This window comes from Mustela lutreola, chromosome 16 (assembly GCF_030435805.1).
Source record: "Mustela lutreola isolate mMusLut2 chromosome 16, mMusLut2.pri, whole genome shotgun sequence".
Classification (NCBI taxonomy): domain Eukaryota; kingdom Metazoa; phylum Chordata; class Mammalia; order Carnivora; family Mustelidae; genus Mustela; species Mustela lutreola.
In genome coordinates this window covers 16,310,698-16,335,804 of record NC_081305.1, presented here as the reverse complement: position 1 = coordinate 16,335,804, position 25,107 = coordinate 16,310,698, and the positions used below count along the sequence as shown (strand labels likewise).

The window sequence follows — 25,107 nt, the reverse complement described above, 5'->3', positions numbered from 1 at the left end:
AACATAAATATAAATGTAAGTGAATGAGAAGTAAGACTTAGTAATATTTTTTTTTTAAGATTTTATTTATTTATTTGACAGAGAGAGATCACAAGTAGGCAGAGAGGCAGGCAGAGAGAGAGAGGAGGAAGCAGGCTCCCCGCTGAGCAGAGAGCCCCATGCGGGACTCAATCCCAGGACCCTGAGATCATGACCTGAGCCGAAGGCAGCAGCTTAACCCACTGAGCCACCCAGGCGCCCCAAGACTTAGTAATATTATTTATAGACTTTTTTTTAAAAGATTTTGTTTATTTATTTTATACAGAGAGACACAGAGAGAGGGAACACAAGCAGGAACAGAAGAAGAAGGCTGAGCAGGGAGCCCAATGCAGGGCTTGATTCCAAGACCCTGGGATCATGACCTGAGCCAAAGGCAGAGGCTTAACAACTTACTCAGACATCCCTATAGACAGATTTTTAAAAAAATATTATGTGGAAGGAAGGAATGATAAATATTGCTAATATATAAATGTGTTATTTATTAAGGACTTTATGTATTTATTTGAGATAGAGAAAGCATGAGCAGGGGGAGCAGCAGAGGAAGAGGGAGAAGTAGGCTTCCCATTGAAAAGGGAGTCCCATGTGGGGCTTGATCCCAGAACCCTGAGATCATGACCTGAGCCAAAGGCAGATGCTTAGCCGACTGAGCCACCCAGGTGCCCCTGTATAAATGTTTTAATATAAAAGCACTGATACAATAAAAATACAAACTATACCAATAAACACATGAAAAGATTTTCAGCATTATTAGTCATTAGAGAAATGTAAATTTAAACCACAGTGAGGTACTGCTACTTGATACCCACTAGGATGGCTATAATCAAAAAGATAACAGGTGTGGCAAGGATGTGGACAAATCACCTCATATACTGCTGGTGGAAATGTAAATGGTGCAGCCACTTTAGAAAATTATCTGGTAATTCCTCAAAAAATTAAACGTAGAGTACCATATAATCCAGCATCTCACTTCTAGATATATTCACAACAGAAATGAAAACATCTGTACACATAAAAACTTGTACAAAAATGTCCATAGCTGCATTATTCTTAATAGCCAAAATGTAGAAACAACCAAGATGTCCATCAACTGAACAATGGATGAATAAACAAAACATTATCCATTTAATGGAATAGTATTTGGCATAAAAAGGAATGTATTACTGATACATGCTGCAACGTGGATGGATCTTTTAAAAAAATATTTAGTTAATTTATTTATTTGACACAGAGAGAGACACAGAGAGAGAGAGCACACAAGCCGGGGGAGTGGCAGGCAGAGGGAGAAGGAGAAGCAGATTCCCTGCTGAGCAGGACCCTGGGATCATGACCTGACCCAAAGGCAGACGCTTAACCAACAGAGCTATGTAGGTGAATCTTGAAAACATGTTAAGTGAAAGAAGCCAGTCACAAAATACCACATATTTTGGGATTCCATTTATAGAAAATGTACAGAAGGGGCACCTAGGTAGCTCAGTGGGTTAAGCCTCTGCCTTCAGCTCGGGTCATGGTCTCAGGGTCCTGGGATTGAGCCCCGCATTGGGCTCTCTGCCTACTTGTGATCTCTGTCTGTCAAATAAATAAATAAAATCTTTAAAAAAAATGTACAGAATAGTCATATCTTCTGCACTGAGCAGAAGGGACAGATCTATAGGGACAGAAGATACATTAGTGGTTCCTAGGAGTGGGAGTCGAGGATAGGGGATGATAGTTAAAGGTTTGGGGTTTCTTTTGGAAGGGTGATTAAAAGTGTTATAAGATTGATTGTGGTGATGGTTGCACAATTTTGTGAATATACTAAAGTGTCCGTCAACAAATAAATGGATAAATAAAGTATGGTGTTGTACAGATAATGGAATTTTATTTCCCCTTAAAAAGGAATGAAATTTCGATACATCTTACAGTATGGATGCACTTCAAAAACATGTGAGATAAATGAAATAAGCCAGATACAAAAGGGACAAATATTGTATGATTTCATGAAGTATCTAGAATAGAGACAGAAAGTATGTGAATAGTGGTCACTAGGGACTATGGTGAGATGGCAGTAGTGAGTTACTATTTAATGGATACAGAGTTTATATTTGAGATAATGAAAAAGTTCTGGAAATGGGTAGAGGTGATGATTGCACAACATTGTGAGTGAACTTAATAGCACTGAATTGTACCCTTAAACAAATGCACTGATAAGGGGCACCTGGGTAACTCAGTCAGTTAAATGTCCAACTCTTGATTTCAGCTCAGGTCATGATCTCAGTCATGGGATCAAGTCTCACATTGAGCTCCACACTCAGTGGAGATTATGCTTCTCTCCCTCTGCCTTTCCTTCTTGCCCTCCCACCTGCTCACACTCACATGGGCTCTCTGTCTCTCTCTAAAATTAAAAAAAAAATCTTTTGAAAAAAATGCAGTGGTAAATTTTATGTTATATTTATTTTACTATATATATATATATATATATATATATATATTAGAAAAAAGTAATTTTAGGAGCCTGAGATATAGTAACTTTTTCAGTGAAGTTACTGAAACAGAGGTGATTGTGTAGTGGCACGTAGAAAAAAGACTTTTTCCCATTTAACAGAGTGTATTTTTGTTGTCTAAATCATTTATGATTTTCTTCCTTTTGTTTTCATAAAATGTGAATTTTTATTGCTTTCTATATGGGACCCAAAGTCTTTAGCTTAAAATATGAGTGGGATGACCTAGAACATCACTGATTGTGCTATATCTTGAATGATCAAAAACAAAATTTTGATGAGGCAGTCTAAACTACAGATGACTGTGAAAAATTCATGAAGTAGACACAATTGTTTAGATTGAAAAATTTTTACTATTAATATGCGTGGTTGATTCATTTTGTTGATTTCTGGAAAGCAAATATTTATATTTAATAGTAGCAAGTAGATTGCAGTTTTCCAATAAATGTCACAGAATTGTGGCAGAAAGCCAGGAAGAAGAGCTGCATTAGTGAAGTGAGACACATTTCTGTAGCTATGGAAACTATAAACCCTACTAAGTCTCAAAAAGGTATTCTCTTTGTATTTGTACTATTAATTAGACATTAGTAGAGGTTAATGAGGACCCTAGATAACTGCTAGGTTAAATATAGGTATAATTGTATTAATCAGAGGCCTGGGTAAGAGGCATTGTTGGGTAGTTTAGTATTTATTTTGTGTGAAAATTGAAGTATTTAATTTCCTTTTCTTTAATTTGATTTATTATTTGTCCTTAACTATGAAAATGCTTTCTATATTAAAATGTTTTCTTAGATTATTGGTATAGTTCAGGTTTTAGTTTGAGGATAAATGAGAGAATATTAACAGGATTAAATGTAGTAAATTAATCTTGATCAGTATTTGTGTTTACTGGTAAACAGGTATTAATAAGTGCACAAGTAGGTTTTATGAGTAAATAATGTTTTAGGTATAAATTAGGCACTCTGGTAATTCATAATAATTTTTGTAAAATGAATGGTGCTTTTACCAGTGAAAACTTAATTGGTGGATACCCTGACTGACCTATAAGCTTAGTATTTCCTCCTAATTATAGAAACAAACTTACTCTGAAGAAAATTCTTTTTTTTTTTTTTAATTTTTTTTTTTTTTAAAGATTTTATTTATTTGACCGACAGAGATTACAAGTAGGCAGACAGGCAGGTAGAGAGAGAGAGGAGGAAGCAGGCTCCCCGCAGAGCAGAGAGCCCGATGTGGAACTCGATCCCAGGATCCTGAGATCATGACCCGAGCCGAAGGCAGCAGCTTAACCCACTGAGCCACCCAGGCGCCCCGCTTTTTTTTTTTTTTTAAAGATTTTATTTATTTATTTGACAGACAGAGATCACCAGTAGGCAGAGAGGCAGGCAGAGAGAGAGAGGAAGGGAAGTAGGCTCCCTGCCGAGCAGAGAGCCCGATGCTGGGCTCGATCCTAGGACCCTGGGATCACGACCTGAGCCGAAGGCAGCGGCTTTAACCCACTGAGCCACCCAGGCGCCCACTCTGAAGAAAATTCTATAATCAGGGTTGGTTGCCTATACTCAGTTGGTAGAGTTATAATGGGTTGCTTGTGGTAGCGAGCTTCAGGAGGGATATGGTGTCACATTCTAAAAATAGAAAGGTAAACTAGAACTGAAAGATAGCTACTGAGTAATTGTGTTCTCACCATACTTTTTTGCTTGTTTGTGTATAAATCCAAAAGTATGTTTTCCCTTAAATTTACATGAGTTTTGTTTTCTTATACATTTATACCAGGAAGTCTTTCTTCAGCTTGTTAGACCTTTGCAGAAACATCAACTGTCAACCTGCATGGAAGCCAATTGTATTTCAGAATATCCCAAATCAAACAGACTTAGAAGTGAAATTTAGCTCTTCTTTATTGAATGAGCAAAATGAAACAAAAAGGGAATTAAAACTGTTTTGGAAAAATCATTTTAGGCTGAACCCTAAATATTGCCCAGAAAAGAAAACCCGTCCATTTGGAAATGCCAAATTAGAGGGAAATTAGTAGAGAAAAAATATGAGGCCTTCTTCCACTAAGAACTATTTGAATATTCACCTCTACCTGGTTCTTGAACAAAGATATACCAGAGCACTATATGGAAGGTCTTTCTCAGGGTGTTAGACCTCTCCTTTTTCCTTTTTCCTTTTAAGTAAGACAGTGTTCATCTACTTGACTATTGATTGTATTATGCAGCGATAATGGATTGCAGTAAACATAGCTCTTTATAAAGGGACTGGATGGTGTGTCCTGTGAGAAAAATACCATATTAGTGATCCAAATGTGGATGTGCTTACCTGTCCTAGTGGCACATCAACATTTGGATTGCTAAAATCCTTAAGCATAGATAAAACTCAGGTGAGAAATTCAGAGGATAACATTTAATAAAAATAAGAGTAAAAAGGGGGCTTCTGGATGGCTTAGTTAGTTGAACATCTGACTCTTGGTTTCTGTTCAGGTCATGATCTCATGGGTCTTGGGATTGAGCCCCATAGTGGGCTCTGCACTCAGCCCGAAGTCTCCTTGAAGATTCTCTACCTCTGCCCCCACCCCACCACTCTCTTGAGTAGGTGCATGCTCTCTTGCAAATCTTCTTTTAAAAGTGTATATGTATGTATGTATATATGTATGTATGTATGTGTGTGTGTATGTATTTTTTAACCTTTTTTAAAAAATGAGATTACATTTTTTTTAAAGACTTTTTTTTTTTATTTATTTGGCAGAGAGAGACAGATAGTGAGATAGAATGAGCGGGGAAGAGAGAGAGAAACAGACTCCCACTGAGTGGGGACCTGGATTTGGGGCTCATCCCAGGACCCGAAGGCAGATGCTTAACTGACTGAGCCACCCAGATGCCCCTCAAATAAATCTTTGAAAAAATAAGAGTTAAAGTTTTATCAGTTAAAATAGCTAGGAATAGGGGGCACCTGGTGGCTCAGTGGGTTGAGCCTCTGCCTTTGGCTCAGGTCCTGGGATTGAGCCCTGCGTTGGGCTTTCTGCTTAGCGGGGAACCTGCTTCCCCTCTCTTTCTGCCTGCCTCTGCCTACTTGTGATCTCTCTACCTGTCAAATAAAAAGCGAAATAAGTCAAGCAGAGAAAGACAACTATCATATGATCTCCCTGATATGAGGAAGTGGTGATGCAACATGGAGGCTTAAGTGGGTAGAAGAATAAATGAAACAAGATGGGATTGGGAGGGAGACAAACCATAAGTGACTCTTAATCTCACAAAACAAACTGAGGGTTGCCGGGGGGAGGGGGTTGGGGAGAAGGGGGTGGGATTATGGACATTGGGGAGGGTATGTGATTTGGTGAGTGCTGTGAAGTGTGTAAACCTGGTGATTCACAGACCTGGGGATAAAAATATATGTTTATAAAAAATATATGTTTATAAAAAATAAAAAATTAAAAAAAAATAAATAAAATAAAATCTTTAAAAAAAAATACTTGGAATAGACAGTAAAAAGCAATATCCCTAATTTTGGTATTTAATATTGAATAGAAATGTAGTTTGCAGAGTCTGTATCTCAGAAGATTCAGATCACTCCATTGAGTCTTTAAGGTAAAGCTCTTGAATTCTCCATTTCCAGGAATTAAAGAAGTCTCTCACTTTCTGTTTTTCTATCCCTTTCTCTCTCTCTCAGCTGCACAAAGTTATTATCCTTGATACTTTGTTTTGTTACTTTGTGTTCCCTGTATATTTTGTGTTCCACCATAGATGATTCTTGGATACCCTAGGTATCTAAAAACCTTCTTCTTTGGCTTTTGTAAATCTTCTTGGTACAGATTTTAATGAGTGCTAAGTGACAGGTGACTAGATACAACTATTCTGAATGAAACAATAAACTGACAAATCTTGTTTCAGGCAGTTAGGCTGTGGTATACAAAGGAAACAAAATGGTTTCCTAACAAGTTGAGGTTTGAGCATTTATTTAAAAAACTGTGTTAGGAAAAAAAAAAAAACTGTGTTAGGAAAAGTTCAGGATTTTTCAGGGAGAGGTGTTTCACAATACTGAACAGTGCTCTTTCTTCTTTGTATTGTTAAAATAAAACTTAGTTGAATTTCAGTTTGTAAATTGTGGAAAATTGTAATAACAGTTACTTTGTCTCAGGTTAGAAAATTATAAGAAAAAAATAAATTCTAAAGTGGTTTAGACAAATTCATATTTTAAGTTAAATGTTCTATAGTTTATGTTCTATATCTTTTCCTGGCTTTTTTAATCCCTTACCCTGACAGGATAAGAAGGTTTGTCCCATATAATTATTGTTTTCAGTTTTTTAAACATACTTTTTATGTTTATGGCTGCCTTTAAGGTAAGGGTAAACAGACATTGAGTCTCTCATTGTCTCAAAGTTGTGTTTTCTAACAACTTACCTAAATAACTGCAGACTTTTGCCTTACTCAGTTTCTCCTTAAAAACAAGGGTCACACAGAAGTTATGTTGTGGGACCCTATTCTCTGCTTTACAGCAGGTCCAATTCCAAGATCTGATGTCCAACTTCATAGGAATGTTTAATATTTCACTTCATGGGGACAGTGTTCTTGTTTAACACCAACATTCTTATGCTCTGGCCACATAGAATTTTAAGGCAATTTGGAAAAACTTTTCTTATATGTTTATTATATTCTCTCCCATGATAATAATAACTTGGAGAAGACAGTGGGTATAGTGGTTAAAGATGTGGGCCTTGGAGCAGAACTGCTGGGTTCAGGTTCTGGTTATATTGTTCACTAGGTGTGACAGCTTGGACAAGTTCATTAACTTCTCTGCCTCAATTTTCTTATCTGTAAAATGCTGTTGATAACAGAGCTTTCATCATAGAGTTGCAAGAATTAAATAAGTAAGTAAAGTGCTTAGAGTAGTGCCGAGCATAAGCAATGTAAGTTGCTGCAATAATAATAATTAAAATAATAATTATTATTATTGGAATAACGTTGCTACGTTATCTTTTTTTGAAAGGATAAAAACCATACTTTTATTATAAGGTCATTATTAGTGCCAAAGAAAAAAGAAGAAAACATCACATTTCGAATAAAGGAGAATAAACATCAGTTTTGGTCATTTTGGCATTCTTTGTGGCCATTTTCTTTAGGGTAGTTTCTTGATTTATCTGATTGTAGGAGTAATAACAGTGCCAAAGTTTCTTTGGATTTGAAAACAAGGATTTGTGCCAGTGTAAGAGAAACTAATACTGCCAGCCATCTCTTCTTTATTAAGAATTGTACAATTTAGGATGTCTGGCTTTTAAGGCTTAATTTTTTTTTTTCTGAGTGGATTAGATGAAGTGGAAAAGCTTTAGATAGTTGGTTTCAGACTGGCCGCCATGGAAAAATTATTTCCAATTGTATTTTATTTGTAGTTCTGTTAATCTAGAGTTACCTGTTTGGTAGTGGAAAGAAGTACAGAATTGATAGTCAGGAAACGTATTTAAATATCGGTTTTACTTTTTGCTAGTTTTATTTCATTTCATCCTTTTATCCTTATTTCCTCTTTAACAGGGTTATTATGAAGTTTATATGAAATAAGGTTTTTCACTATGCTGGTTCTTTTAAACATTTGAATGTGAATCTCCAATTTGCTCAAGACATTTTGAGAAAAAATCAGATATATGTATTTGAAAGAAAGTTAGTTTTTAAGGACAAGTCATTAAATAAAATATTTTTAAAAATAATAATAAAATAAAATAGGATCATATTATGAATTTTATAACCTGTTTTTATCTTTTAGTATATTTTGAACACCATTCTAGGTTAATAAATGAAGTGTAACATACTTTATTTTTTTATTGCAAAACTTAAATAATGTAGAAATATAGAGTAAAAATCACAAAAATTCTCATCTCCTAGATAACCACTATTATATTTTTATACATACATATTTTTTACATAAGTGAAATTATTTTCATTTGGTTTTATATTACTTATAGCCTGCTTTACTCAACAATATATTTTCTATGGTCTGAGTAGATCTTTATTTTTATTTTTATTTAAAAAAATTTTTTTAAAAGATTTATTTATTTGACAGACAGAGATCACAAGTAGGCAGAGAGGCAGGCTGATAGTGAGGGGGGATGCAGGTTCCCTGCTGAGCAGAGAGCCTCATCCTCGATCCCAGGACCCTTGGGATCATGACCTAAGCCGAAGGCAGAGGCTTTAACCCACTGAGCCACCCAGGTCCCCTCTTTACCTTTTTTTTTTAAGATTTTATTTATTTATTTGACAGATAGAGATCAGAAGTAGGCAGAGAGGCAGGTGGCAGGGGCGGGGACCAGGCTCCCCACTGAGCGAAGAGCCCGATGTGGGCCTCCATCCCAAGACCCTGGGATCATGACCAGAGCCAAATACACAGGCTTTAACCCACTGGGCCACCCAGGTGCCCCTTTATCTTTATTTTTAATGGCCATATTATATTTCTTGATATGGATATGCCATCATTGCCATCAATTACTCAACCAATTACTTAGGCTTGTCTCTGAATGGAGTGGAATAATTCACTTTTGGAATGTAGTAGTGTTTGTACTTGGGATTTGGAAGCTGGGCAGAAAGGTATGGGTATGGGAATGGAGTCACATCCTTTTCCTGCCTGGATAATTTAGAGATGTAAACCTTTTTAAAATTCAAAATTAATGGCAATTTTATTTTTTGTGATGATTCATGAAATGCCAGGGTTGTTTTTTTTTTTAAGATTTTGTTTATTTAGGGGCGACTGGGTGGCTCAGGGGGTGAAAGCCTCTGCCTTTGGCTTAGGTAATGATTCCAGGGTCCTGGGATTGAGCCCCGCATCAGGCTCTCTGCTCAGCAGGGAGCCTGCTTCCCTCTCTCTCTGCCTGCCTCCCTGCCTACTTATGATTTCTGTTGGTCAAATAAATAAAATCTTTAAAAAAAAAAAAAAGATTTTGTTTATGTGATAGAGAGCGCAAGCAGGGAAAGCAGCAGTCAGAGGGAGAGGATCTGATGAGCGAGGATCCTGATGTGGATCTCCATCCCAGGACCCTGCAATCATGACCTGAGCCAAAAGCAAATGCGTAACTGACTGAGCCCCCCAGGCACCCAAAAATGCCAGGTTTATTTATTTATGTTTGTAAGATTTTATTTATTTCTTTATTTGAGAGAGAGAGAATACAAGCAGGAGGAACTGCAGAGAGAGAGAGGGAGAAACAGGCTCCCCCTGCGTATGGAGCCTGATGCAGGGCTGTATCCCAGGACCCTAGGATCATGACCCAAGATGAAGGCAGATGCTTAACCCACTGAGCCACCCAGGTGTCTCAAAATGCCAGGTTTAAAAACATTTTTTCTAGTTATATTGGTTCCCCAAATGAATAAACTAGTTTTAGGTTTCCGTAGTGTTTTGAATACTGCAGCCCTGTAATACTCAATACTCTTTCAATACTCTTACTAAATATAAATGAATGAATTAAACAACAGAAGCTTAGTCAGAATTTTGTTTTCACTGACCAGGTTTATAAAATGTGACTTTTACTGAGTTCCTGTATCTTTCCAGAAGATGTTATAGTTTCACTAAACATCTAAGAAGCAAATTGGCAATGGCATTTGCCAGTGGAATAACTTTAATTCACTTCTAGTAGCATGGTGGCGTTTTTAACAAAGTGATTTGGAGCATATAGATTAAAAGGGTGTAATCCCCAAACTGGTAGGTATATGGAATAGGATGAGGAAGGGAAGCAAATTAAAGGAAGGAAGTGGTAAATTGAAATTTTAAGTTTATTATTATAAGAAACTATGTCATTTTATGTACAGTATAAGCATAAAAGATTATCAGAATTTTTTTAAAACATGAAAACTTGTATTATAACCTGTTTTCATGTTAGAACTTTCTGTCCCCAGATACTGTTTTCAGCTGCAGCTGTTAGTGGGCAGAATGTATCCCAGTCTTCCTAGTTGTTCATTAACCTATTAGCTCTTGACTACTTTAATTTTAAAGTTCAGAGAAATTGGCTATTTGTTAGTTGAAACGGTTAAGACCTGCAGTTGGAACTATTCTGCTTCTAGTATATCTTACAAATTTGAATTCATTTTAAGAAAAGTATAATTTTAATAGACTAGCCTTATGTCATGATAAATAAAAGTAGGATTATATACATTATAGGAGAGTGCTCAAGTAAATAGATTACACTAGTGTTGTATCATACTTTGCACATAACTTTGTAGAGTGCATTGATACACACTATTTTATTTAATCTTTTTGACAACTGGAAGGTATTGTTATCATCGCCATATTATATATAATAAAACCAGGGGTGCCTTGGCTGGGTCTGTTGGTGGAGCATGCAACTCTTGATCTTGGGTGGTTAATTTGAGCCTCAGTAGGGAGGTAGAGATTTCTTGAAAAATCAAATCTTTTATTTTTTTTTTTTTAAGATTTTATTTATTTATTTGACAGAGAGAGACACAGCAAGAGAGGGAACACAAGCAGGGGGAGTGGGAGAGGAAGAAGCAGGCTTCCTGCTGAGCAGGAAGTCCTGTGTGGGGCTCAATCCCAGCACCCTAATGACTGAGTTACCCAGGCACCCCCAAAAATCAAGTCCTTAAAAATATAAAATAAAATACACCAGAACCCCAAATGATAAAGAGACTTGCCCATGTTGACCCTGTTCATCATTTGGAGAGTTGGGTTAGGAAAAAAAAAAAAAGTATTCCGACTTCTGATCCATTCCTTTTTTTCTTTAATCTCTGCCATGATCATTTGCTGACTGACTACAAATATAATGGTAAAAGACAAAAATGTGATTCCTATCCTGATTGAGCTTATCTTCTAGTTGGGGAGATAGACTAGTAAATAATCAATTAAAAATAGTATTCTGAGAGGTGCCTGGGTGGCTCAGTTCGTTGAGCTTCTGAGTTTGGGTTTTCCCCAGGGTTATGGCTGGGAGATCAGGCTCTGTGCTCAGCAGGGAGTCTGCTTGGGATTTTTCTCTCCTCTCCTGCTGCCCCTCCCCACGCTGCACACACTCTCCCTCTCTCTCTCAAATAAATCTTTTAAAAGTGTAAAATTCTGGGGCTCCTGGGTGGCTCAGATGGCTAAGCATCTTCCTTCAGCTCAGGTCATGATCTCCAGAGTCTGGGATTGAGCCCTGAGTCGGGCTCCTGGCTACCTTATTGGGGAATCTGCTTCTCCCCCTCCCTCTCCCTCTCCCCTCGCCCTGCTGGTATGCTCTGTCTCTCTTAAATGAATAAATAAAATCTTAAAAAAAACACATAAAATGTTAAATGAGAATCTTCATATATTAGAACATTGTAACTAACTCTGAAACTTCTATTTTTTACATATTTTTTAAAATTCTTATTTACTGGAGAAAGGGAGGAGAGGGAGAAGCAGACTCCCCACTGAGGTAGCCTGCCTTGGGGCTCAATCCTAGGACCCTAGGATCATGACCTGAGGCAAAGGCAGACACTTAACCCACCAAGCCACCCAGTGGATTTTAAAGTCTTTTTAAAAAATTGCCACTGGAAAGGGATCAAGAAAATTACCAATCCTTATGATCAAGAAATAATAATATTGATACTCTTTTGTATTAGAACTTACTTCCCCTGAGTCTTAACCTCTTAATTTTTCTATATGATATAATTAGCTATTTAAACATTAATATGTATAGAAGGATTTGTTACATGTCTCTTAAGCATCTGCTTCTGTAGCACAGCCACTGGCAAACAGGAATAATTGAATTCTCTTCTACAGCATTTTGAAACCATGCCACTGAAGTCCCTCAACTTTTTACCTCTTCCTCTCAAAAATTTTGGGGAGTTTTCTCATGTTCTACTTTATTTTTCTCTGTCAGTGGAAGAAATGTCTAGTCTTTTTCTAAGGCTCCCCCAACTTCTTGGACTTAATTCCATGATAGTTACTTCATTTTAATATTTTCCATCTCTTCTTTTTCATTATTTTTTTCCATGTTTTTGTTTACTTGTGACAGTAGTTGTCAAACTTTTAAACTATGAGCTCTATGGAGGTACCTCTACATGATAAAATTTTTAAAAATTGTACTTAAAAAAGAAAATGAATTCCTTATGGTAGTATAATCCTATAAAAATGCCCTGGAAAAAAGTTTTATTTAGTCATTGTTATACTGATCTCAGTTTCTTCACCACCCAGTTGTTCCTTAACCCTTTGTTAGCATGCAAGCATTCTCTAGGAGATCCAGTGAGGATTTTACAATTGTGAAACCCTAATGGCATTTTTCTTAATTAAATCTCTAATTTATGTCCTCTCAGATCTTCAAGACTTTCCTTATGCCTGGCCATTTCCCTTACACTATCAAACATACACAGTTTCTTCTTCCACATAATAAAATAAAATAAATCATTTATTTGGTCCTGTCTCCTTAAGTATTTTTTTCCTTGTCTTTGGAAGGACTTTGTGAAATAATAGTCTGTATTTCTGCTTACACTGCATTTACTTTCTCACTTCCATTCGGTCTTCAACTCTTTTGCCTTCTGGCTTCTCTCCCCATCACTCCCTTGATACTTCTTTGGCAAAAGTATCAAGAAATACCTTTTGCCACATCAAATAAATGCATTCTTCTGAGTTTTTCCTTACTTGAACTGAATGAGGCATTTTCATTTTTGGCAGTCCACTCCCAAGACTGTTCTTTTTTTGACACTGCACTCTTCAGACTCTTCCCTGACTGTAGCTTCTTGCCTGGCTTCTTTTCTAGTTCTGATCCTTCTGCCTTTCCATTTTTTATATGGTCTGTCATTAATCTTATATATTCCCACTCCTTCTATTTTCTTGTTCATTCATGCACTCATCAAATGATGTCTGTTTGTGCCATGCACTGTGCTATTGCTGAGAGTGAGGACTCACACAGCCACTGTCCTTGTTATGTAAATAGTCTAATAGGAAATACATGTAGATTAGCTGGCAATTGTGGAACAGTGTATGATAAATATTCTGGTAAAGGAAATATTGAAGGGGCACTTAATTAAGACTGGAATGGTCAGGAAAAGCTTTTTGGGAAGAAGTAACTGTTGAAAGGGGCTTTGGTAAGGTAAGTGTCTCAGGGAGAAGCAATAGCATTTGCAAAGAAATAAAAGTCAAGAAGTGTTTGGCTGAAGAATTGAAGATCATTGTGTCCTGAGAGTGTAGAGGGAAAGAGGAGTGGTAAAGTTGAAGGGTTATAAAATAGGCACTCATTACTATTTATTCAACAAATATTTAGTGTTCCGTTGTCTTATTTTATAGGTGTACTATCATATAAGTATACTTTTTTAAAAAAGATTTTTATTTATTTATTTATTTGACAGAGATCACAGGTAGACAGAGAGGCAGGCAGAGAGAGAGGAGGAAGCAGGATCCCTGCTGAGCAGAGAGCCCGATGCGGGGCTCGATCCCAGGACCCTGGGATCATGACCTGAGCCGAAGGCAGAGGCTTTAACCCACTGAGCCACCCAGGTGCCCAAGTATACATTTTTTAAAAGCTTTTATTTTTAAGTAATCTCTACACCCAACATGAGGCTCAAATTTACAACCTCAGTATCAAAAGTCACAGTTCACAAAGTGAGCCAGTCAGGCACCACAACATAAGTATACATTTTAATAGCCTAGTTTTCACTCCTGCTGCTATGAACAACCAAAACTAGATTTTAGAGGCTGAGTGTATGATCATTGATTACTGCTGTAGACTGGTGTTACCATGGGTTTGTACTAGTTATATTACTAGATCTGACTCAGAATGTTTCAAGACTTTTATTGATTATTCAAGATTTTGGCCACCTGTCTCTGATTTTAAATTATAATCATTGCCATTAATGTATAATCTATTCCTGTTGTCTAAATGTTTAATATATATATGGCCTTACTCTAACTAGATTTTCTTTCTTTCTTTTTTTTTTTTTAAAGATTTTATTTACTTATTTGACAGGCAAAGATCACAAGTAGGCAGAGAGGCAGGCAGAGAGAGAGGAGGAAGCAGGCTCCCCACAGAGCAGAGAGCCTGATGCGGGGCTTGATCCCAGGACCCTGGGATCATGACCTGAGCCAAAAGCAGAGGCTTTAACCCACTGAGCCACCCAGGCGCCCCTCTAACTAGATTTTCAGTTCTTTGAGGGCATAGACTACTGTGTCTAATTTCTTTTTTTTTTTTTTTAAGATTTTATTTATTTATTTGACAGAGAGATAGAGAGCACAAGTAAGCAGAGTAGCAGGCAGAGGGAGAGAGAGAAGCAGGTTCTCCGCTAAGCAGGGAGCCCGATGCAGGGCTCAATCCCAGGACCCTGGAATCCTGACCTGAGCTGAAGGCAGCCGCTTAACCAACTGAGCCACCCAGGTGCCCCCTGTGTCTAATTTCTTTGACATCTTCACTTGTGTTAGAATAAAAAAGGTATAAGCCGCTGCCTTCGGCTCAGGTCATGATCTCAGGGTCCTGGGATCGAGTCCCGCATCGGGCTCCCTGCTCAGCGGGGAGCCTGCTTCCCTCTCTCTCTCTCTGCCTGCCTCTCTGTCTACTGTGATCTCTCTCTGTCAAATAAATAAATAAAATCTTTAAAAAAAAAAAAAAATAGAGCTTCCCTATGACCCTGCAATTGCACTACTGGGTATTTACTCCAAAGATACAGATGTAGTGAAAAGAAGGGCCATCTGTACCCCAATGTTTATAGCAGCAATGGCCACGGTTGCCAGACTGTGGAAAGAACCAAGATGCCCTTCAACGGACGAATGGATAAGGAAGATGTGGTCCATGTACGCTAAGGAGTATTATGCCTCCACCAGAAAGGATGAATACCCAACTTTTGTAGCAACATGGACAGGACTGGAAGAGATTATGCTAAGTGAAATAAGTCAAGCAGAGAGTCAATTATCATATGGTTTCACTTATTTGTGGAGCATAACAAGTAGCATGGAGGACAAGGGGAGATGGAGAGGAGAAGGGTCTTGAGGGAAATTGGAAGGAGAGGGGAACCATGAGATACTATGGACTCTGAAAAACAATCTGAGGGTTTTGAAGGGGCGGGGGGTGGGAGGTTGGGGGAACCAGGTGGTGGATATTAGAGAGGGCACGGATTGCATGGAGCACTGGGTGTGGTGCAAAAACAATGAATACTGTTACGCTGAAAAGAAAAAAAAACACAAAAGGTATATTTATATGTGTCTCTATGTACAAAGTTTATATGTTTACAAGATTAAAACTCAAATCTTGTACTTTAAACTTCAATGGGCTTAATTAACTCAGTGTCTTTTACATAGGGCACATATAATTTTGGTCAAATATTTACTTAAGTAATCTGAAACATCTTCAAATTTATTGAAGGTTGTCAAGTAGAACATGGTGATATTTGTTATTCTTCTTCTCTGAGCAAAGAACATATTGATATCGGTTAAAATTACAATGGCATCACTTCTTTTAGCCAAGATAGAGTAATAGGGGCTAGATTTACCCTCCTGCCTGAAGCAACTAAAGAGAGATAAAATGTATGAAATATTGGTTCTCTTTACATGTACCTTTAGACAGTGAAAGACAGTGACAATGTAAGGGGGTGAAGGGCAAACGAGATGAGCCCTACAAGTGCCCTGACTTACTCCTTGAAGATAGTTTCTAGGCTCTGGTGATGCAGAAAGAGGCAATCCAGGTAGAGCCCACCAGTCTCCTGAGTTGAGGTAAAGCTAGGAGACTGGGAAAGCTGAGATAGCTACAGTTCTCAGGTGGAGTACTGGAAGGGAGGGAAATGAACATAGAATTCTGAAGATCAGCAGAAGGTCTCCTTTGAATATTCATTTGAGTAGTGATCATTACCTGTGTTCTCAAAAACTATGCAAGATTGAGGAAAAACTGAGGGATTAGAACAGTGCTCAGAACTCAAAAAAAGTCTGGATATAATGCCCATTTGTACTAATACAAAGTAGAAAGAGACTAGAAAACCTTTTAATTCAGGGGACATTAGGTAGTGTTAAGAAGGGTCTTGCTTCAGTAGTAAAGAAAAATGAACCCTGGACTGAACAGGCTCTAGTCATGTCTAACAAAGCTTAAAAAAGCAAGAACTAAAAGGATCAAACTGTTTCCAAGTAACTTAATCATATCCCTCCCAAAAGCTCAAGAATATTTATAAGAATGTAAAAACATCCAGCCCACAGTAAGGTAAAGTTCTCAATGTCTGGCATCCAATCAGAAATTGCCATGGTACTCTGAAATTTTGTTTTATTTTTTTATTTTTTATTTTTTTTAAAGATTTTATTTACTTATTTGACACAGAGAGAGAGATCCCAAGTAGGCAGAGAGGCAGGCAGAGAGAAAGGGGGAAGCAGACTCCCCGCCGAGCAGAGAGCCCGATGGCGGGGCTCGATCCCAGGACCCTGGGATCATGACCTGAGCTGAAGGAAGAGGCTTTAACCCACTGAGCCACCCAGGTGCCCCTGAAATTTCGTTTTATTTTATAGAAGAGTACTAGTCATGGAAAGAAGCAGAAAATTACAGTTCATAGTGAGAAAAATCAGTAAGTCAGAACTGATCCAGAAATGACTGGTGGTCTCTGTTGTTTGACCATTGTCATTGCACCCATTCTGTTGTTTGCACCCAGGTTATTGGCCTCTCCAACATCATGAGGCAAAAAGAAAACCTAGGCACCCACTGCTCTATCATTCCTGGGTCCCACCATCCATAGCTGGTCTGCCTTCTTTTCTCCATTTTTCAGTCTTCTTCTGTGTGTTCTTTAAAAATGTATGTAATGTCCAGGTTTTTAGCTGAACTTGGAGGAGTAGAGAAAACTGTGTCTACTCCCATCTTTCCAATAGAGAATGTCTCTGAGACTTCATTTTTGGAGTGAAAACAAACATTCCTTGGTGAATCAATTGATATCCATATGGAAGACAGTGAGCTTTGACTTCAACCTCATAATACAGCAAAACCAATTCTGGTTGGATATAAATATGAAAGGTAAAGCAAAAAAAAAAAGCTAGAAGAAAATATAGAATATCTTCATGTTCTTGGGATATATGCAAAGATTTCTTGAGTGGAACATAAAAATCATTAAACACAAGTGAAAACATTGATAGACTGAACCTCATTAAAATTAAGAACTTTTGTTTATTAAAGATACCATTAAGAGGGTGGAAAGGTAAGGCACATATGGGAGAAGATATTTACAATATGTATATTTGACATGTGGTCTGTATTTAGAATACATAACATACTCATAAATTAATTAAAAAAAAAAAAAAGGACAACCCAGGGGCCCCTTGATTGACTCTTGATTTCAGCACAGGTGATAATCTTGGGGTCATGGGATTGGGCCATGTTGGGCTCTGTGTTCAGCAAGGAATCGTTGCTGAGCACAGCTTGAATATCTCTTTCTCCCTCTACACCCCTCCCCCCCAACCCCCCACCACCAGCTCATGCTTGGGCTCTCTCTCTCACTCTCTCAAAAAAACAAAACAAAACAAAACAAAGACAACCCAATTAAAATACGGGTATAAGATTTGGACTTGAACAGCTGTTTCAAAAAAGAAGATAACTGGGGCGCCTGGGTGGCTCAGTGGGTTAAGCCTCTGCCTTTGGTTTGGGTCATGATCTCAGGGTGCTGGGATCGAGCCCCACATCAGGCGCTCTGCTCAGTGGGGAGCCTGCTTCCCCTTCTCTCTCTCTCTCTCTGCCTTTCTGCCTACTTGTGATCTCTGTCTGTCAAATAAATAAATAAAATCTTTTTAAAAAAAGAAAAGAACCACATGGCCAATACGCATTTGTAAAGGTGCTCAAAAACATTAGTTATCAAATTAAAACCACAGTGTGGTGTCACTCCATCTCTATAAGATGGCTTATAAAAAAATTATAAAAACACTTCTTTATGACTGAGCTTGTAGAGTAGCCAGAACTTCATACATTGATGATGAGAGTATTGATGCAACTTCTTAGGGAAACTATTTAGCAGTATCTACTAAAGTTGAGTGTACACATACCTTATGACCTGGCAATTTTATCTCTAAGTATGTATCCGAGGGAAGTACATATATGTGCACGTGAGAAGGTTCATGGCAGTATTTTTGTAATAGGTAGAAACTATGAACAACTCAGTCATTTAACAGCAGAATGAATTAATTATAGAATATTCAAAAGACAGAATAATACATAGCAATGCAGAAGAATGAACTGCTGTAAGCTCTATCAATAAACACCAGACAGTGCTGAGTGAGAGGAGCTAGGCACAAAAGGATATCTCCTTTGTGATTCTTTTATTATATAAAGTTTAAAAATAGGCAAAACTATAATCTATGGTAATAGAAGTTAGAAGATTGATTAGTTGTAGGGCTGGTACCGGAGACAAAGCATGAAAAATGCTTAATCAGCTGGGTGGTAGTTATGATGTGTGTGTTCACTTTTTAAATTTCTTCAAACTCAAGAGTTAAGTTATATCTACTTCACTATATGTATGTATTAGGCTTTAATAAAAAGTTAAAATACTGAAAAACAATCTATTCTGAAATTATGACCTATAAGATTCTAATAATTATGTTTTATTATACATATTTTATGGTCAGGACACTTTTCACATATAATCAATACTATGATTATAAATATAAAGTACTTTATAATTTCTAAATTGTAATGTTATGAAATGTAGTTTATTTTTAGAGCAGTTTTCAATAAGAATAATTATGGGGTTTTTTAGAGGGTTTTTTTAAAGACTTTATTTATTTATTTGACAGAGAGAAAGAAATCACAAGTAGGCAGAGAGCCAGGCAGAGAAAGAGGGGGAAGCAGGCTCCCTGCTGAGGAGAGAGCCCGATGCAGAGCTCGATCCCAGGACCCTGAGATCATGACCTGAGCCAAAGGCAGAGGCTTAACCCACTGAGCCACCCAGGCGCCCAAGGAATAATTGTTTTATTTATACATAACTTTATGGTCAAGACACTTTTCACATGTATCAATACTATGATTATAAATGTAAAAGTACTTTATAATTTCTAAATTGTAATGTTATCAAATGTAGTTTATTTTTAGAGCAGTTTTCAATTTTCTAGAGCTCTTTCTCTACTTTTGTCTGTTTGTGGACCACATCATGGCAGGAAAGATTGCATGAGCTACCCTTTCATTTGCTGTTGTAAATGATAACTGAAGATGATTATCACAATTAATAAAAAGTGTCTTTATGGATCAGTAAAGTGACATCTAGTTACTACATCAAAATCAGGCTATTCTTTATTTGCAAGAAACAAAGTATTGAACTTTCATGTTATAACAAATGTTATTTGTATTTAGAGTGTAGCCAGGAGGTAGATGATCTGGAAGACTACCATATGCCGTCAAAATGTTACTCATTGAGAATCTTTGGGTTTTGTCCATAAGAGGTAATTCTAGTTAATATCTGTCAAGTTCAAAATAATAAGAACTGTGCTAATTTGCTTTATTATTTTATGTATTGTTCAGGTCTGCCTGTATCAAATATTAAGTATCAAATATCTAAAATTATCTACTGCCAAGTGAAATAGCAGTTGTCATTTTAGTCAGGAAGGATAGACAACACTCATTTCCTTTTCTTGATATATAAATGTAATTGTTTTCTCTTTAAGGTTTAAAATTTAATCTGGAGAGGATCATTCAGGTCTTTGTTAGTATTCTTTTCTACTGTTTAGGGGAAAAAAATAAATAGAAAAATTCATGCCTGAATATTTGAGGTGAAATTTCATGCTTTAAAGTAATAGCTCTTTTTGCCAGGATCAGTTGTGGAACTCTATAAAAATGCACATTGTGGGCGCCTTAGTGGCTCAGTGGGTTAAAGCCTCTGCCTTCAGCTCAGGTCATGATATTGGGGTCCTAGGATTAAGCCCCACATCGGGCTCTCTGCTCAGCGGGGAGCCTGCTTCTCCCCACCCCGCACCCCCGCCTGCCTCTCTGCCTACTTGTGATCTCTATCTGTCAAATAAATAAATAAAATTTTTATTAAAAAATGCACATGATATGATCCTGCCGACTGTAAACCCTTATACAGTAAGTCTGCGATGGAATCCCAGGGCATCTTCATTCAGGAGAAAAAAAATACATATTTCCAAATGCAGTTCTGATATTCCTTGTTGTACACTGTCTCAAATTAAGAGGCAGAAGTAATGAACTTGCTCATTTGTTTTTTGCCACTAATGACAGACAGATATTTTTGATCTCTAAACAGTCAGCTTACTTCTAAAAGTATGAGGTCTGGATATTTTGTTTGTTGATAATCCTTGTGGGGAGTAGAGAAGAAAAAGTGAGCCTTGTTGATTTATTTAATATTGGCTTGAGGGAGGAAAAAAATTCATGTTACATGAATACAGAAGAAGAAACTTGATAGGAAATAACTTTTTTTAAGTCACTGAAAATGAAGACCCTAAAATTGAAAAATAGTTTTTAATCTGTTCATTAAGAAAATGGTAGTTTAAAAAAAAAGAAAGAAAGAAAATGGTAGTTTAGGTGATCATAGGGTAGAAACTAGAAGATGAAATAAGGGGAAATAGGGTATTTAGAATAGAAAATATTGCAGAAAATATGACTTTTAGTTAAAGTGGTACAACATTCTGGTAGTGATAACAAGGAAAATTAGATAGATTTTTGTTTTCCCTCACTGAGATTTTGGGGATAGAAACAAGAATTAATATCATGTGATTGGGGACACCTTGATTGCCTCTGCCTTCAGCTCGGGTCATGATCTCAGGGTCCTGGGATCAAGCCCCAAATCAGGCTCTCTGCTCATCAGGGAAACTGCTTCCCATCTCTCTCTGACTGGCTTTCTGCCTGCTTGTAATCTCTCCCTCTCTCTCTGCAAATAAATTTTAAAAATCTAAAAAAAAAAAAAAAAAAATCATATGATTGGGTAGAATCAGTCAAAATAGATGATTTGCTCATTCGTTCACAATATTCATTCCTTCATTCTAATCACATAGAAATGCTGGGGAGGGGCGCCTGGGTGGCTCAGTCAGTTAGGTGGCTGGCTTCAGCTCAAGTCATGATCCCGGGGTCCTGGGATCAAGTCCCACATTGGGCTCCCTATTCAGCGGAGAGCCTGCTTCTCTGGCTCCCTCTGCCTGCCAGTCTGCCTACTTGTGCTCTCTCTCTGTCAAATAAATAAATAATCTTTAAAAAAAGAAAAGAAATTCTGGGGAAAGGATTTCTCTTTTCAGCCAGCTATTCTGTTGAAGATCTACCTTAAACCAATCTTAGCTATACTAATCATGTCATAACCTAATAGAAATATAATTTCTTCTCTGTAAAAACCGAGGGTTATTTTCATCACTTCTACCTCTAATGTTCTATGCTTTTTATGTGACTTTTAGGTTAATCTCACAAAACTATATTCATTCATTCATTTCATACCATTCTTGGCCAGCTCTCTTTATATTTAATCTCTCCTTTTTTCACACATAATACCTATGTCTGGTACTGATTGATTATTTATGTACTTGCAATCTACCTCACTGGACTATAAGCTATTTGAAAGCAGACACGTGTCACTTTAGTGTCTGTACCAATGAACACAAAATGAATTAGTGGTGACAAAATTAGGTTTTTCTTTTTTAAAAAACTTCTGAACTACTTCGTAATGCAAGGTCTATGCAGTGTTATTTCTATGCAGAAATAACACTGATGTTAGGAACTCTGTTTACTATGTTACCGTGCCTGGCACATAATTGACATTTCAATACTGTGCTTAATTAAAAGAATATACTGTGCTTAATAAATGAGCTTTTTGCGGGGGGCAGTGCCTGGGTGGCTCAGTCACTAAGTGGCTGCCTTCAGCTCAGGTCCTGATTGGGATCGAGCCCTGTGTCAGGCTCCCTGCTTGACAGGAAGCCTGCTTGTCTCTCTCCCACTTCCCCTGCTTGTGGTCCCTCTCTCACAGTGTCTTTCTCTGTTAAATAAATAAAATTTTATAAACAAAAAAACAAATAAGCAAGGAAATCATCATTTATTAACTGTCTTTTCAGGATTAAAAACACAATATAGATAAAATAATATATTAATTCTACTTATTTCTTTTTGATAGATTATTACATGCATTGATAAGTACATGGTTATTTTAGTTTAAAAAGGAATAACTAAAATATAAGGTTATATGATATGGTTAGCTGTTAGGCAGTAAAAGAGATGTTTATTCAGTTTTGGTTTTGTAAACATTCAGTTCAATTTTAAGTGTATGTACATTACAGCTTATGGCTCTGATAGCACACACTAGGCTGCAGATAATTTCCTTACGTTTCTTAGACTCTGCACTTGGCTATCTCTTCTCTCTCTCTTCCCCTTCACCCTGTTTTAGCTCTGAAACCCCATGCTACCTACTTCCCTCACTATCCCCATAGATACCCTCCTCACCCAAGTAGGGTTCTGACACCAGCCCTGGATCCTCCTCATATCCCTGTTTGACTCTGTCCAAACTCCACAGTTCTTAAAGCTCTATTGAAAAAGCATTCTTGGGGCGCCTGGGTGGCTCAGTGGGTTAAGACTCTGCCTTCGGCTCAGGTCATGATCTCAGGGTCCTGGGATCGAGCCTCGCATCGGGTTCTCTGCTCAGCGGGAAGCCTGCTTCTACCTCTCTCTCTGCCTGCCTCTCTGCCTACTTGTGATCTCTATCTGTCAAATGAATAAATAAAATCTTTAAAAAAAAAAAAAAGAAAAGAAAAAGCATTCTTATAAGATCTTTGAAATTGTAAATAGCCATAAATGTTTTACTCAATAGTTCATGTCATAGATATGACATTTAAAGTCTTATTTCTTCTAGGACAGACTTTACTCATAGTTTCAGTAAATTCAGAATCTAGATAACCAAAATGGTTAGTTGAATAGTATATTCCATTCTGTATTTCTTTTCTTTTCTTTTTTTTTAAGGTTTTATTATTTGAGAGAGAGAGCACAAGCAAGGGAACCAGCAGGCAGAGGAAGATGTAGAAGCAAGCTCCCTGGTGAGCAAGGAGCCCAATGTGGGACTGGATCCCAGGACCCTGGGATTATGACCTGAGTGGAAGGCAATTGCTTAACTGGCAGAGCCACCCAAGCATCCTCCATTCTGTTCATAAGTGTTTAGAAACTACTATGAAAATAATTGTGAAGTTTTTAGGTGAAAAGTAATATGTACTAGAAAAATATGTGTTATATTAAAATGATTGTGGAATTCAAATTAGTCTTCTTATTTCACAATTGATATAATTTGTACTGCTGTATAAATTTAAAATACCTTAAAATACCAGATTGTTTTAGGAAAACAGTAATAAAATATATTCAGGAAGAAGTGATATGATTAAGCAAATATGTGACAGCAAACTATTAATTGATTTGAACTTAGATGAGAAAAATTCATTACTAGCTATTCATAACTTTATAATCTTTTAGAAACCAAATATCCAGTAGACCCGCTGCCCATACATTTTTCCAGTGGAGATGCCAAGTATGATGACTGTCAAGCCTGAAGTGTTTATAACAGAATGAATGTTGTCTCTCTTCAATGCAGAACTGTGTTGGCACAGTGGAGGTTCCAGGCATTTTGTTATAGAATGTCTGACATGAAACCATAGCTGTGGGATTCACTGGCTTTTTGAGATAGTTAATAGAGGGATGGAAGGGTAAGGCAATTAGTTCCCAAGCCATTTGCAAGGAGTTTTTGAAAGTCTTTTAATTCTGAGGTGCTATACTAGCTTTGTATTTACCCAATTTTTAAAATAAGGTACAAATGTTTATAAATGGATTTTTCAGTATTATAGTATGTGCATCTGTTATAGGAAGCAGTCATTATTTCAATAACTAGTATCTCTGCTGAATCCTTAGTTTATTTTTTGTTAAATTTTAAAGCATTCCCAGAACAAAGTAATACCCTTTTTACCACAGGTATTTTCACTTATGGCTGCTTGCTTGATAGTTAAAAAGAAACAATTTATTTCTAATTTATTTCCTTCCTCCTGTCTTTTAGCATTTATCTCTGCATGCAGTTAAATCAGTAGTATTAGTTGTGTACAACTTTTATTTATTTTGTTACCTGTAAATAGTAAGAAAGCTTTCAGAAAAGTCATAAAAAGTAAGTGGGCTCTCTGACAAATTTGGTCTTTAGTTTCTAACCCTAATGCAGTTGAACATTGAATGCTAGCTGTCAGGTCAAGAGGGGTTAGGTAAGGACACAAATGCCAACAAAGGACTGATAAGTTGCAGAGTTCTTTTTAGCAGATCATCTTATAGCAAGTCTTTGAAGCTACACACTATCCATGCATAATCTTAATTTTTTTTGTATTTACTGATTTCTTGTATTTTTTTGTAAAAGAACATCTGTGAGCCACTGTCTAGCCCAGTTTCTTTCAGTTCCTCCTCTGTCCTGTCTCCTTTCTCCCCATCAAAGGAAACCTTTGTCCTAATGAACTTTACATTTATCGTTTCTTTCTTTTTTTGTATCATGTTTGTTTTTCATTTTTTACTGTTGCACAGTGTTCAGAGTCTTTATTTGTAAAACCTACCTCACAGGATTGTTTTGCAATTAAGTTAAAATGTATATAATGAGCTTTCCACAGTGCCAGAGTCATCCCCAAAAACTTAATAAATGATCATTGTATTATTAATATTATTTTGCTGAGAGAGAGCAAGAAAAGCTTGCCTTTTTTCAAGTGTTTCCTATGTTTTGTC

The 25,107-nt window shown here is 37.0% G+C and overlaps 1 protein-coding gene across 4 annotated transcripts in view; it reads left to right on the top strand.

Annotated features, from left to right (window-relative positions):
• The window catches only part of NFAT5 (nuclear factor of activated T cells 5), a 116,702-nt gene that overhangs the window by 19,116 nt on the left and 72,479 nt on the right, over window positions 1-25,107 (top strand). Inside the window, exon 1 of one of the 4 annotated variants that reach the window (XM_059152982.1) lies at window positions 23,332-23,405. The exons of the other annotated variants lie outside the window; for them this stretch is intronic. The gene's annotated coding sequence lies outside the window, so the exon portion shown is untranslated. Of the gene's footprint in view, window positions 1-23,331; window positions 23,406-25,107 lie in introns of those variants that run through there. 4 annotated transcript variants of the gene reach the window in all.